This window comes from Stenella coeruleoalba (genome assembly GCF_951394435.1).
Source record: "Stenella coeruleoalba genome assembly, chromosome: 2".
Taxonomy (NCBI): domain Eukaryota; kingdom Metazoa; phylum Chordata; class Mammalia; order Artiodactyla; family Delphinidae; genus Stenella; species Stenella coeruleoalba.
The window spans coordinates 143,040,877-143,053,446 of NC_137147.1; the positions used below are offsets into that span (position 1 = coordinate 143,040,877).

General features: G+C 33.8%; 1 protein-coding gene across 6 annotated transcripts in view; it reads left to right on the plus strand.

Annotated features, from left to right (window-relative positions):
- CSNK1G1 (casein kinase 1 gamma 1) overlaps positions 1-12,570 on the plus strand; it is a 153,555-nt gene that overhangs the window by 56,913 nt on the left and 84,072 nt on the right. Inside the window, exon 1 of one of the 6 annotated variants that reach the window (XM_079910401.1) lies at positions 7,126-7,211. The exons of the other annotated variants lie outside the window; for them this stretch is intronic. The gene's annotated coding sequence lies outside the window, so the exon portion shown is untranslated. Of the gene's footprint in view, positions 1-7,125; positions 7,212-12,570 lie in introns of those variants that run through there. 6 annotated transcript variants of the gene reach the window in all.

Below are 12,570 nucleotides of genomic sequence, written 5' to 3' on the forward strand. Positions count from 1 at the left end.
TGATAGAAAGCTGAAACAGTAAATGCCTTGTGATTTAAGTAATTCTAAGTGTTTCTTTGATTAAAGGGCTCTTGTAGGTAGTTTAGGCTAATGTCTGTACTGTGAAACTAAAAGTTAACTTTTTTTTTTTGAGATTGTCACGTTCCTTTTTCTACTTTATGTTATAAACTACTTCAGAGATAGAGTAATCTAAATAATAATTAGATTGTTTGGTTTTGAGCACCTAGCCTATAGAGAAGTTAATGGTAATTCCAATTCATGAAGCTTGTTTTGTTTCTGTTTGCTTGGGTTTTGTTTTTGTAGACAGAATTGTAACATTACAGAAAATTAGAGCAGCTCTTTGTTTAGTTGTATGTAAATGTATATATGTCTATATATACATGCATATACATATATATGTACTTTGGTATAAACGAAGTTGGCTGTGCTTTGAGATTCTGCCTTTTTTATTTACTAAATTCCTATATGTGACTTTCGTAATTATAAGTTTAATGGCTATTCTGTTTCTTCAAGTGGATTACCACAACCGTTACTATATAATTGGGCTTCGTTTTCTTCTAGCTTTTATTATTATTATAAGTAAATAACACAATAAACATGTTCATGAAGATAGGTTATTATTAGAACTATAACACATTATTCTCTCTAGCTTGCTAGATAGATTAGTTTTATATAGAGCAGAAAATTTACATACCAGTGATAAAAGTGTAATTATTTTTCTACAGTTTTATTATACTCTAAAATACTCATATTTCAGAATAGACAAGGCTAAATGTAGCATTTTTTCACAAAAATTTATGTAGAATATAAATTAACATTAATGTAAATTAGAATTATAAATTACATTTGTTGAAATTTTTATCCATGTTATAGTAAAACTGTACATGGTATCATTTTTCTTAATAAGCTCCAGCTCTCTGCATCAAAGCTGAGGACTAGCAAACCAAAACAACAATAAAAATAAAAAATTTCTTAGCAGTCAAAATAGATATCTTAGGATCTGTGTACCCAGAAGTTCCTGTGCTTCAGACCTTCAGTCTTTTTCTTAAAGCCTTTGTGTTCTTATTCTAGATGCATTTCTAACAAGCTTATTAGTTTTCTTAATCTTCCATAGAGTACAAACACAGAAGGAAGAGGGAATTACATATATCAAGAAGTGATCACTGATAGACTGATAGCAAGGGAGGTAACAAAGTCACAGAGCAGAACAGTCTGGGCAGAATAGCCTTATATACTGGATTAACCCCTAAGGGTGTTTGCTCAAGTGGGGTAATATAATTATTACTCATCTTGAGTAGATTCATCAAGGGAAAAAAATCAGATATTCATGGAAATGTTTTTATTGAGGTGCAATTGACATATAACATTATATTAGTTTCAGGTGTACACATAATGATTCATTATTTGTATATATTGCAAAATGATCACCACAGTAAGTCTAGTTAACATCCATCACCACACATATTTACAAAATTTATTTTTCTTGTGATGAGAACTTGTACGATTTCCTCTCTTAGTAACTTTCAGATATTATTAACATTATTATTAATACAGTACAGTATTATTAACTTTAGTCATCATGCTGTACATAGCATCCCCTGTGACTTATTTATTTCATAACTTTAAGTTTGTAAAAAAATGTAATGCTTCATGAATTTGCATGTCATCCTTGCACGGGGGTGGGGGGCACGCTAATCTCTATCAATTTTAGTAAATAGTATGCTGCTAGAGTGAATACCCAATATTCTCTTTATGAAACATGAAGCTTTAGAAACATTTCCATTGTAAATGATTTTACTTTTTAACTTTAATTGAAGGAGTGTCACTTCACTTTTCTGAAAAATTTATTTATATAAAAGAGTTCCCTACTTGAGGTTTAAGAGATACTAATATTTTTCTAATTAAAAGACAGTATGGGGAATTCCCTGACCGTCCAGTGGTTAGGAGTCCACACTTCCACTGCCAGGGGCCAAGGTTCGATCCCTAATCAGGGAACTAAGATCCTGCAACTGCACGGCTTGGCCAAAAAAAAAGAAAAAGAAAAGGCAGTATGCTTCTGAGAATGGATAATGAAAGAAGAGGTCTGAATCATTATTATACAAAAGTATCTGTGTTTAATCCAAAAATGAAATTAAGAAAGCAGTTTCATTTACAATAGTATCAAAAGAGAATAAATTTAACAAAATGACTGTAAAATTTATACTCTGAAAACCACAAAACATTTTGGAAAGGAATTAAAGAAGACCTAGATAAATAACAAGGTCCTACTGTATAGCACAGGGAACTATATTCAATATCCTGTGATAAACCATAATGGAAAAGAATATAAAAAAAAGAATATATATATATGTGTGTGTGTGTGTGTGTGTGTGTGTGTGTATATATATATATATATATATATATATATATATAAAACTGAGTAACTTTGCTATACAGCAGAAATGAAACACAGCATTGTAAATTAAAAAAAAAAAAAGGAAGAAGAAGACCTAAATACCTGGAAAAACATTCACATTCAGGGATCAGACTTAATATTGTTAAGATGTAGTACTCCCCAAATTGATTTACAGATTCAACACAACCCCTGTTAGAATCCCAGCTGGCTTTTTTGCATAAATTGACAAGCTGATCCTAAAATTCATGTGGAGTTGCTAAGGGACCCAGAAGAACCAAAACAATATTGAAAAAGAAGAACAAAGTTGGATGACTCTCACTTTTTGATTTTAAAGCTTACTACAAAGCAACAGTAATCAAGACACTGTGGTACTGGCATTAGAATAGACATATAGGTCAATGGAATAGAATTGAGAATCCAGATATGAATCTATGGTCCATTGCTTTTCTACTAGTGTGTCAAGACTATTCAGTGGGGAGAGGATAATTTTTTCAACAAATGGTGCTAGGAGAACTGGATGTTCACGTACAAAAGATTGAATTTGAACCTTTACCTCATACTATACAAAAGTTAACCCAAAATGTGTCGAAGAACTAAATGTAATAATAGCCCAAACTGTAAAACTCTTAGAAGAAAAGATAAGGGTAAATCTTCAGGTCCTCAGATTTGGCAGTGGGCTCTTAGATATGACACCAAAAGCACAAATAGCAAAAGAAAAAATAGATAAATTGGATTTCATCAAAATGCAATTTTTTGTGCTGCAAAGGACATCCTGAAAAAAAGTAAAACAACAATCCATATAATGGGAGAAAATATTTACAAATCATATCTAATAAGGGACTAGTATTTCAGGTATATGAAGAACTCTTAGGCCTTAACAATAAAATGACAAATAACCCGATTTTACTTTTATTCTTTTTTTTTTTTTTGGCCGCACCGCGTGGTATGCGGGATCTTAGCTCCCCAACCAGGGATTGAACCTGTGCCCCCTGCAGTGGAAGCAAGGATTCTTAACCAGTGAACCGCCAAGGAAATCCCCAAATAACCCGATTTTTAAATGGGCAAAGGATTTGAATAGACCTTTCTCCAGAGATGACATAGGAATGGCCATTAAGCACATGAAATGATGCTCAACATCAGTAGTCATTGGGGAAATGCAAATCAAAATCACAGTGAGATCCCACATTATACCTACTAGGGTGGCTGGAATCAAACAGATAATAAGTGTTGACTGGTGAGGATGTGCAGAAATTAGAGACCTCACATGCTGCTGAAGGGTATGTAAAATGGTACAGCCACTTTGGAAAACAGTTTTGCAGTTCCTCAGAATGTTAAACATAAGAGTTACCATTTCTTCCTGCAGTTCCACTCTTAGGCACATACCCAAGAGAAGTGAAAACATTATTCACACAAAAACCTATACGTGAATGTTCATAGTGGTATTTTTCATAGCTAAAAGGTAGAAATAAACCAAATGTCCACCACTTGATTAATAGATAAACAAAATGTGGTATTATTTGGCCATGAATGAACAAATGAATCCAGGAATAAAAATACATGCTATTGATGAACATTATGCTAAATGAGAGAAGCCAGTTAAAAAAGACCACATATTATGTGATTCCATTTGTATCAAACATACGTAATAGATGAATCTATTGACTCACAGAAACTATTGAGACAGAAAGTAGATTCGTGGTTGCTTAAGGACTGGTGTTTAGAGGTGAGAGAAGGACAGGACGACTGATGGGTGGGTAATAGCGAAAGAGTATGGGGTTTATTTTATTTTGGGGGGGGTTTGAGGTGATAGAAATATTCTAAAATTGATGTGACAGTTGCATGATTCTCAGAACATACTAAAACCCAGTGAATTGTACACTTTAAATGGATAAATTGTATGCTATGTGAATTACATCTCAAAAGCCGTTACCAAAAAATGTACATAGGCTTAGTCAAAATTAATATGCAGACTTACAAATATGATTATGTAACTTCATGTTAGAATTAAGTAGTGTAATCACTTAGTATAGGTTGAAATGATTTTTCCCTCTTGCGAAACTATATTTAGAATTAAACTAGGGAAAGTTTCAAATCTCATCACATTTTGAACATTTTAAAATTTTTCAATAAATTATTGATCAGAGATAAAACTGTTATTTCATTTGTGGTCAGTCTTAAGTTATACTTTGTAAATCATGATTTTGTATTATTATACATATCTGTTTCACTGCTTCATAATCACTTTAATAACCAAGAGAAATTTTTTTTTTCCTGCAAGGTTTTTAAGGTAATCTAAAGAAATGCAGTTTTCAATACAGATAGTGCTGCTTTGATGTTTATTCTTATTACCCACATGGAAAGATTTTTTGACTTTAAATGAGAATCTGATGGTTGTAGGTTGAGAACTTTTCAGTTCCAGCCCCTAAAGCAGCAAAAGTTTTACTAAAAAATACTACATTGCCTAAATTCTACAAATTAGAGTTTAGCAAGTCCATTGAATTAAGCTTTCAGTTACTTATACTTTATTTGGAATTAAGTTAGTTTCTTCTTCTTCTTCTCAAGTACAAACCCATTTATTGTTATATCTTGATGTGGTCTCTCCAAAGACCATGTTCTCCCATTACAAATTGCGAGTGACCCTGCTCAAAATGACAGTAGTTATTATTACTGACCAGGTAGGTCTTGCAATTTCTTATTTTCCTAGAAATGGCATTTGTGGGTCTGAAAGGGATGCCCAAATTCATTTTTTTAACAACACAACATTTACCATCTTGACCATTTTTAAGTGTACAGTTTAGTAGGGTTTAGTATATTCATATTGTTGTGAAACAGATCTCCAGAACTTTTTTTCAATCTTCCCCAACTGAAACTCTATACGCATTAAACAAAATCCCCTTTTCCCTCTCCCTACAGCCCCTGGTAACCACCATTCTACTTTCTGTTCTATGAATTTGACTACTTTAGATGCCTCATTGAAGTGGAATTATATAGTATTTGCCTTTTGGCGACTGGCTTATTTCTTTAGCGTAATGTCTTCAGGGTTCACCAACATTGTAGCACATGACAGAATTTCTTTTTAAGGCTGAATAATATTCTGTTGTATGTATATACCACACTTTTTTTATCCATCCATTCTCCATTCATCCATTGATGAACATTTGGGTTGCTTCCACCTCTTGGCTATTGTGAGTGAAATTAAGTTGGTAGCTTCTTAATGTTTAGCTTAAGATATTAAAATTTTGTTGTGGAGGAAGAAACAGCAGTTCCAAAATAAGACTAAAAAATGAGGAAAGGTAATCCTGAATAGGGTGACTACCTTTTTGCCCTGGTTGCCCTTGGTGGCCAGTGAGAGTAGTTTATGATATCAGCTCAACTTACACTTCCCAAAGACTTCTTTCTGAGGAGGACTGTCTTTTATGGCCCAATATGCTACTAGATGGAATGCAAAGTGGATTTGACAATTTTGTTGTCCTTCCTCAAAAAGAAAAGACTTGGACACACTGAGACCTTTATTTATTTTTTTATTACTAACAACATGGTCCTCTGACGTAGGAAGCCTTGTGCTTTCTTATTGTGGATCACTTCATTGGAGTCAGGTCACTTCTTCGTGCATTGTATGGATATACCACATTTTGTTTTATCTATTTATCAGATGATGGACATTTTAGTTAGTTCTACATGTGAATACTCTATGACCCAGGGTATGTGTCCAGGAAAATGCATATCTATGTGCACCAAAAAATTGTGTTCGAGAATGTTCAAACCGAACATCTAAGTCATTATGCAAACTAATAAACATGAACTACCCCCCCAATTTTTTTTTTAAAAAAAGGAAAAGAATGAGCTATTAATACATGTAACAAAATGGATGAACCTCAGACATAATGTTGGGCAAAAGAAGCCAGACACAAAAGAGTGGTTACTGTATATTTCCATTAACAGATGTTCAAAATAGGCAAAACTAATTTCTTGCAATTAAACAGAACAGGTAACTTTAGGTAGTGGTAAGTGAGGATTACTGATTTGGAAGAGGCACAAGAAAGCCTATTGGAGAGCTGAAAATGTTCTCTCCCTGGATGGTTACATAGGTATATGTATGGATATGTAAAAGTTCACTGAATTATACATTTTACATGTGTGCACTTTACTTCATGTTAATTATGCCTCAATTAAAAAGAAGAAGAAATGTAAAAAAATTTTAGGGGATATCATTTGTGCAAGAGGATTAAAATTTGGTTTTAGATGTTAACAGTATGTGTTAGTGGCCCTCACACAGCTTTCCACTGTTCCTCAGGAGGAGCTACTTCACAATCACTGGCTCTAAACAAAGCTGAAAAATTATATGCCAGACTTCAGGAAATTGTCCAAATAATTAACAGTAAGTTAGCATTGCTTTTAATGTAAGTACCTTCATTACAATGAGAAAGAAATGGACATAAGTGCATCACTGGGATTTGTGAAGTTTTCAGGTACTGTGGCTTCCCTAATTTGTACATTAGTTGAATGCCTAATTTTAAACGTGCATACTTTTCTACTCCTGCAACTTCATTAATATATTTCTTCCCTCTTAAAACTTGCATTATCATTTAGAATGGAGGTCATATTCTTCTTGGCAGGAAAATATTAATGAAATATTGGACCATTTTGGCCTGATGATCAGGTTCAAGTCATTGACAATCCATAGTTTTAGTTCTTCTAGAATCAATTGTTTTACCTTTAACTGTGTTCATAATTGTGCTTTTTTCACTTTCAACCCTTTTGCTTTTTCAAAGGACCATTTGGACTTTTCTTCCTGAATGGCTGAAATGTCGACTAGGTACTATAACTTTTTCAGTATCCGCAGATCTCCATTTGGTCTTTTAATTTTTCACATTTATGTGGCAGGTCTTCAAATAGCAAGTAATCTATCTGCTCTAAAGAATACTTCAAATCTATTAAAGATCTGTTATGAAATATTTACTGATGAAATAACATCTGGGATTTGTTTCAAAATCATTTTGTTATTGAAATTGGGTGAGGTTATATCGGGGAATCATTGTATAAGTGAGATTTTGCATAATAAAATTTTTAAAAACTAAAGTACTTCGTTATTTTTCTGCTGTAGAGTATCATGCTTTCTGGAGTGATTCATTCCAGCTTTTTTTTTTTTCCCCCTCACCACTATAATGTAGAAAGTTTTACACACTTGCTTAAAGCATTGCCTCTGTAAGTACTTCATAGGTCACCCTCTTGAAATGGAGTACAGGTCCTTCTTTGGCCTCATTTATCCATGACATCATCCACCCTCTTCTACCTCACTCTGATCAGTCTCACTCCAGACTTTCAGCTGAAAATGAGGATTTTTCTAACAGATTATTCAGAATAGACTATTATGTTTAACAGTTTAGGAAAGTCATAGTAACTAGTTGTCTGACCTAAGCTTTTCATCTCAAAATGAAATAATTGAAATTGCTTTTCAGAAGGTTTTTATTAATGGCTTTTATTTTTTTCACCATGACTCACACTAAAAAAATACATACTATATTGTGATCCATTATATACAGAATTTAATATTGTGTATGTCTGAAGCAAAAGTGTTATGAAATAATACACCTTACTAAGTGTGATGTACTCTTTTAAATTTTATACTACTTTTCTTTAAAAAATGTATTGGTCAGGACCCACGGTATTTATTTCACACTCCACTAATCGATCATGTTCTGCAGTTTAGAAAACATTTTAACATTGTCTAAAACAGATATGTCTTACATATTAATAGTAAACATGCTCTATACCATTACCAGTGGTGTTAAGGAAGATTTAATAAGATTTTTTATAATAAACTACTTACTGGTATTGATAAGTAATCCCTTCAAAAAACTTCGCACAAGAAACAATTATCATTGCTGTTAACTACTAACCATTTGGGAAATCTTTCTGCATAGTGTACTAATAAACTAGTAGAATTAAGTTAGTAAAAATTAAAAAACCCTCTGGCTTCTTTCTTTAAAGTTGTAGTGTTTATTATCTTCTTACCCTTGATCATGCTGCCTACTTAAAGAGATGCTATCTGGGTGGTAAAGGCAGTAGTATTTGCCTTAAATAGACATGGTAAACAATCTGAGTTACATAGAAGTGGTTTCTTGGTTTTTGTTTGATTTTTTTTTGAATTTTATTTTCTTTATTTTTTTATACAGCAGGTTCTTATTAGTTATCCATTTTATACATATTAGTGTATACATGTCAGTCCCAATCTCCCACTTCATCCCACCACCACCACCACCCCTACCTCCGCTTTCCCCCCTTGGTGTCCATATGTTTGTTCTCTTCATCTGTGTCTCAATTTCTGACCTACAAACTGGTTCATCTGTACCATTTTTCTAGTTCCACATATACACATTAATATACGATATTTGTTTTTCTCTTTCTGACTTACTTCACTCTGTATGACAGTCTCTAGATTCATCCACATCTCTACAAATGACCCAATTTCATTCCTTTTTATGGCTGAATAATATTCCATTGTATATACGTACCACATCTTCTTTATCCATTCGTCTGTCGATGGGCATTTAGGTTGCTTACATGACCTGGCTATTGTAAACAGTGCTACAGTGAACATTGGGGTGCATGTGTCTTTTTGAATTATGGTTTTCTCTGGGTATATGCCCAGTAGTGGGATTGCTGGGTCATATGGTAATTCTATTTTTAGTTTTTTAAGGAACCTCCATACTGTTCTCCATAGTGGCTGTATCAAATTACATTCCCACCAACAGTGCAAGAGGGTTCCCTTTTCTCCATACCCTCTCCAATATTTGTTGTTTGTAGATTTTCTGATGATGCCCATTCTAACTGGTATGAGGTGATACCTCATTGTACTTTTGATTTGCATTTCTGTAATAATTAGTGATGTTGAGCAGCTTTTCATGTGCTTCTTGGTCATCTGTATGTCTTCCTTGGAGAAATGTCTGTTTAGGTTGTCTGCCCATTTTTGGATTGGGTTGTTTGGTTTTTTAATATTGAGCTGCATGAGCTGTTTATATATTTTGGAGATTAATCCTTTGTCCGTTGATTCATTTGCAAATATTTTCTCCCATTCTGAGGGTTGCCGCTCGTCTTGTTTATGTTTCCTTTGCTGTGCAAAAAGCTTTTAAGTTTCAGTAGGTCCCATTTGTTTATTTTTGTTTTTATTTCCATTACTCTAGGAGGTGGATGAAAAAAGATCTTGCTGTGATTTGTGTCAAAGAGTGTTCTGCCTATGTTTTCCTCTAAGAGTTTTATAATGTCCAGTGTTACATTTAGGTCTCTAATCCATTTTGAGTTTATTTTTATGTATAGTATTAGGGGGTGTTTTAATTTCATTTTTTACTTGTAGCTGTCCAGTTTTCCCAGCACAACTTACTGAAGAGACTGTCTTCTCTCCATTGTATATCCTTGCCTCCTTTGTCATAGATTAATTGACCGTAGGTGTGTGGGTTTATCTCTGGGCTTTCTATCCTGTTCCACTGATCTGTATTTCTGTTTTTGTGCCAGTACCATATTGTCTTGATTACTGTAGGTCTGTAGTATAGTCTGAAGTCAGGGAGTCTGATTCCTCCAGCTCCATTTTTTTCCCTCAAGACTGCTTTGGCTATTCGGGGTCTTTTGTGTTTCCATACAAATTGTGAAATTTTTTGTTCTAGTTCTGTGAAAAATGCTATTGGTAGTTTGATAGGGATTGCATTGAAGCTGTAGATTGCTTTGGGTAGTAGAGTCATTTTCACAGTGTTGATTCTTCCAATCCAAGAACATGGTATATCTCTCCATCTGTTGGTATCATCTTTAATTTCTTTCATCAGTGTCTTACAGTTTTCTGTATACAGTTCTTTTGTCTCCCTAGGTAGGTTTATTCCTAGGTATTTTATTCTTTTTGTTGCAGTGGTAAATGGGAGTGTTTCCGTAATTTCTCTTTCAGATTTTTCATCATTAGTGTATAGGAATGCCAGAGATTTCTGTGCATTAATGTTATATCCAGCAACTCTACCAAGTTCACTGATTAGTTCTAGTAGTTTTCTGGTGGCATCTTTACGATTCTGTATATATAGTATCATGTTATCTGCAAACGTGACAGTTTTACTTCTTCTTTTCCAATTTGCATTCCTTTTTATTTCTATTTTCTTCTCTGATTGCTGTGGCTAGGACTTTCAAAACTATGTTGAATAATAGTGGTGAGAGTGGACATCCCTGCCTTGTTCCTGATCTTAGAGGAAATGCTTTCAGTTTTTTACCATTGAGAATGATGTTTGCTGTGGGTTTGTCGTATATGGCCTTTATTATTTTGAGGTATGTTCCCTCTATGCCCACTTTCTGGAGAGTTTTTATCATAAATGGGTGTTGAATTTGTCAAAAGCTTTTTCTGCATCTATAGAGATTATCATATGGTTTTTATCCTTCAATTTGTTAATATGGTGTATCACATTGATTGATTTGCATATATTGAAGAATCCTTGCAGCCCTGGGATAAATCCCACTTGATCATGGTGTATGATCCTTTTAATGTGTTGTTGGATTCTGTTTGCTAGTATTTTGTTGAGGATTTTTTCATCTATATTCATCAGTGATATTCGTCTGTAATTTTCTTTTTTTGTAGTATCTTTGTCTGGTTTTGGTATCAGGGTGATGGTGGCCTCATAGAATGAGTTTGGGAGTGTTCCTTCCTCTGCAATATTTTGGAAGAGTTTGAGAAGGATGGGTGTTAGCTCTTGTCTAAATGTTTGATAGAATTCACCTGTGAAGCCATTTGGTCCTGGACTTTTGCTTTTTGGAAGATTATTAATCGCAGTATCAATTTCATTACTTGTGATTGGTCTGTTCATATTTTCCATTTTTTCCTGGTTCAGTCTTGGAAGGTTATACCTGTCTATGAGTTTGTCCATTTCTTCCAGCTTGTGCATTTTATTGGCATAGAGTTGCTTGTAGTAGTCTCTTAGGATGCTTTGTATTTCTGCGGTGTCTGTTGTAACTTCTCCTTTTTCATTTCTAATTTTGTTGATTTGAGTCCTCTTCCTCTTTTTCTTGATGAGCCTGGCTAAAGGTTTATCAATTTTGTTTATCTTCTGAAAGAACCAGCTTTTAGTTTTATTGATCTTTGCTATTGTTTTCTTTGTTTCTATTTCATTTATTTCTGCTCTGAACTTTATGATTTCTTTCCTTTTACTAACTTTGGGTTTTGTTTATTCTTCTTTCTCTAGTTCCTTTAGGTGTAAGGTTCCTAAGGTTAGATTGTTTATTTGAGATTTTTCTTGTTTCTTGAGGTAGGCTTGTATTGCTATAAACTTCCCCTTAGAACTGATTTTGCTGCATCCTATAGGTTTTGGATCGTCGTGTTTTCATTGTCATGTGTCTCTAGGTATTTTTTGAGTTCATCTTTGATTTCTTCAGTGATCTCTTGGTTATTTAGTAATGTAGTTTTTAGCCTTCATGTGTTTGTGTTTTTTACGTTATTTTCCCTGTAATTGATTTCTAATCTCATAGCATTGTGGTCAGAAAAGATGCTTGATATGATTTCAATTTTCTTAATTTGACTGAGGCTTGATTTGTGACCCAAGTTGTGATCTATCCTGGAGAATGTTCTGTGCGCACTTGAGAAGAAAGTGTAATCTGCTCTTTTTGGATGGAGTGTCCTATAAATATCAATTAAATCTATCTGGTCTCTCATGTTATTTAAAGCTTGTGTTTCCTTATTAATATTCTGTTTGGATGATCTGTCCATTGGTGTGAGGTGTTAAAGTCCCCCACTATTATTGTGTTACTATCGATTTCCTCTTTTATAGCTGTTAGCAGTTGCCTTATGTACAGAGATGCTCCTATTTTGGGTGCATATATATTTATAATTGTTATATCTCCTTGTTGAACTGATCCCTTGATCATTATGTAGTGTCCTTCCTTGTCTTTTGTAACATTCTTTATTTTATAGTATTTTATCTGATATGAGTATTGCTACTCCAGCTTTCTTTTGATTTCCATTTGCGTGGAATATCTTTTTCCATGCCCTCACTTTCAGTCTGTATGTGTCCCTAGGTCTGAAGTGGGTCTCTTGTAGACAGCATATATATGGGTCTTGTTTTTGTATCCATTCAGCAAGCCTGTGTCTTTTGGTTGGAGCATTTAATCCATTCATGTTTTGGGTAATTATTGACATGTATGTTCCTAGTATC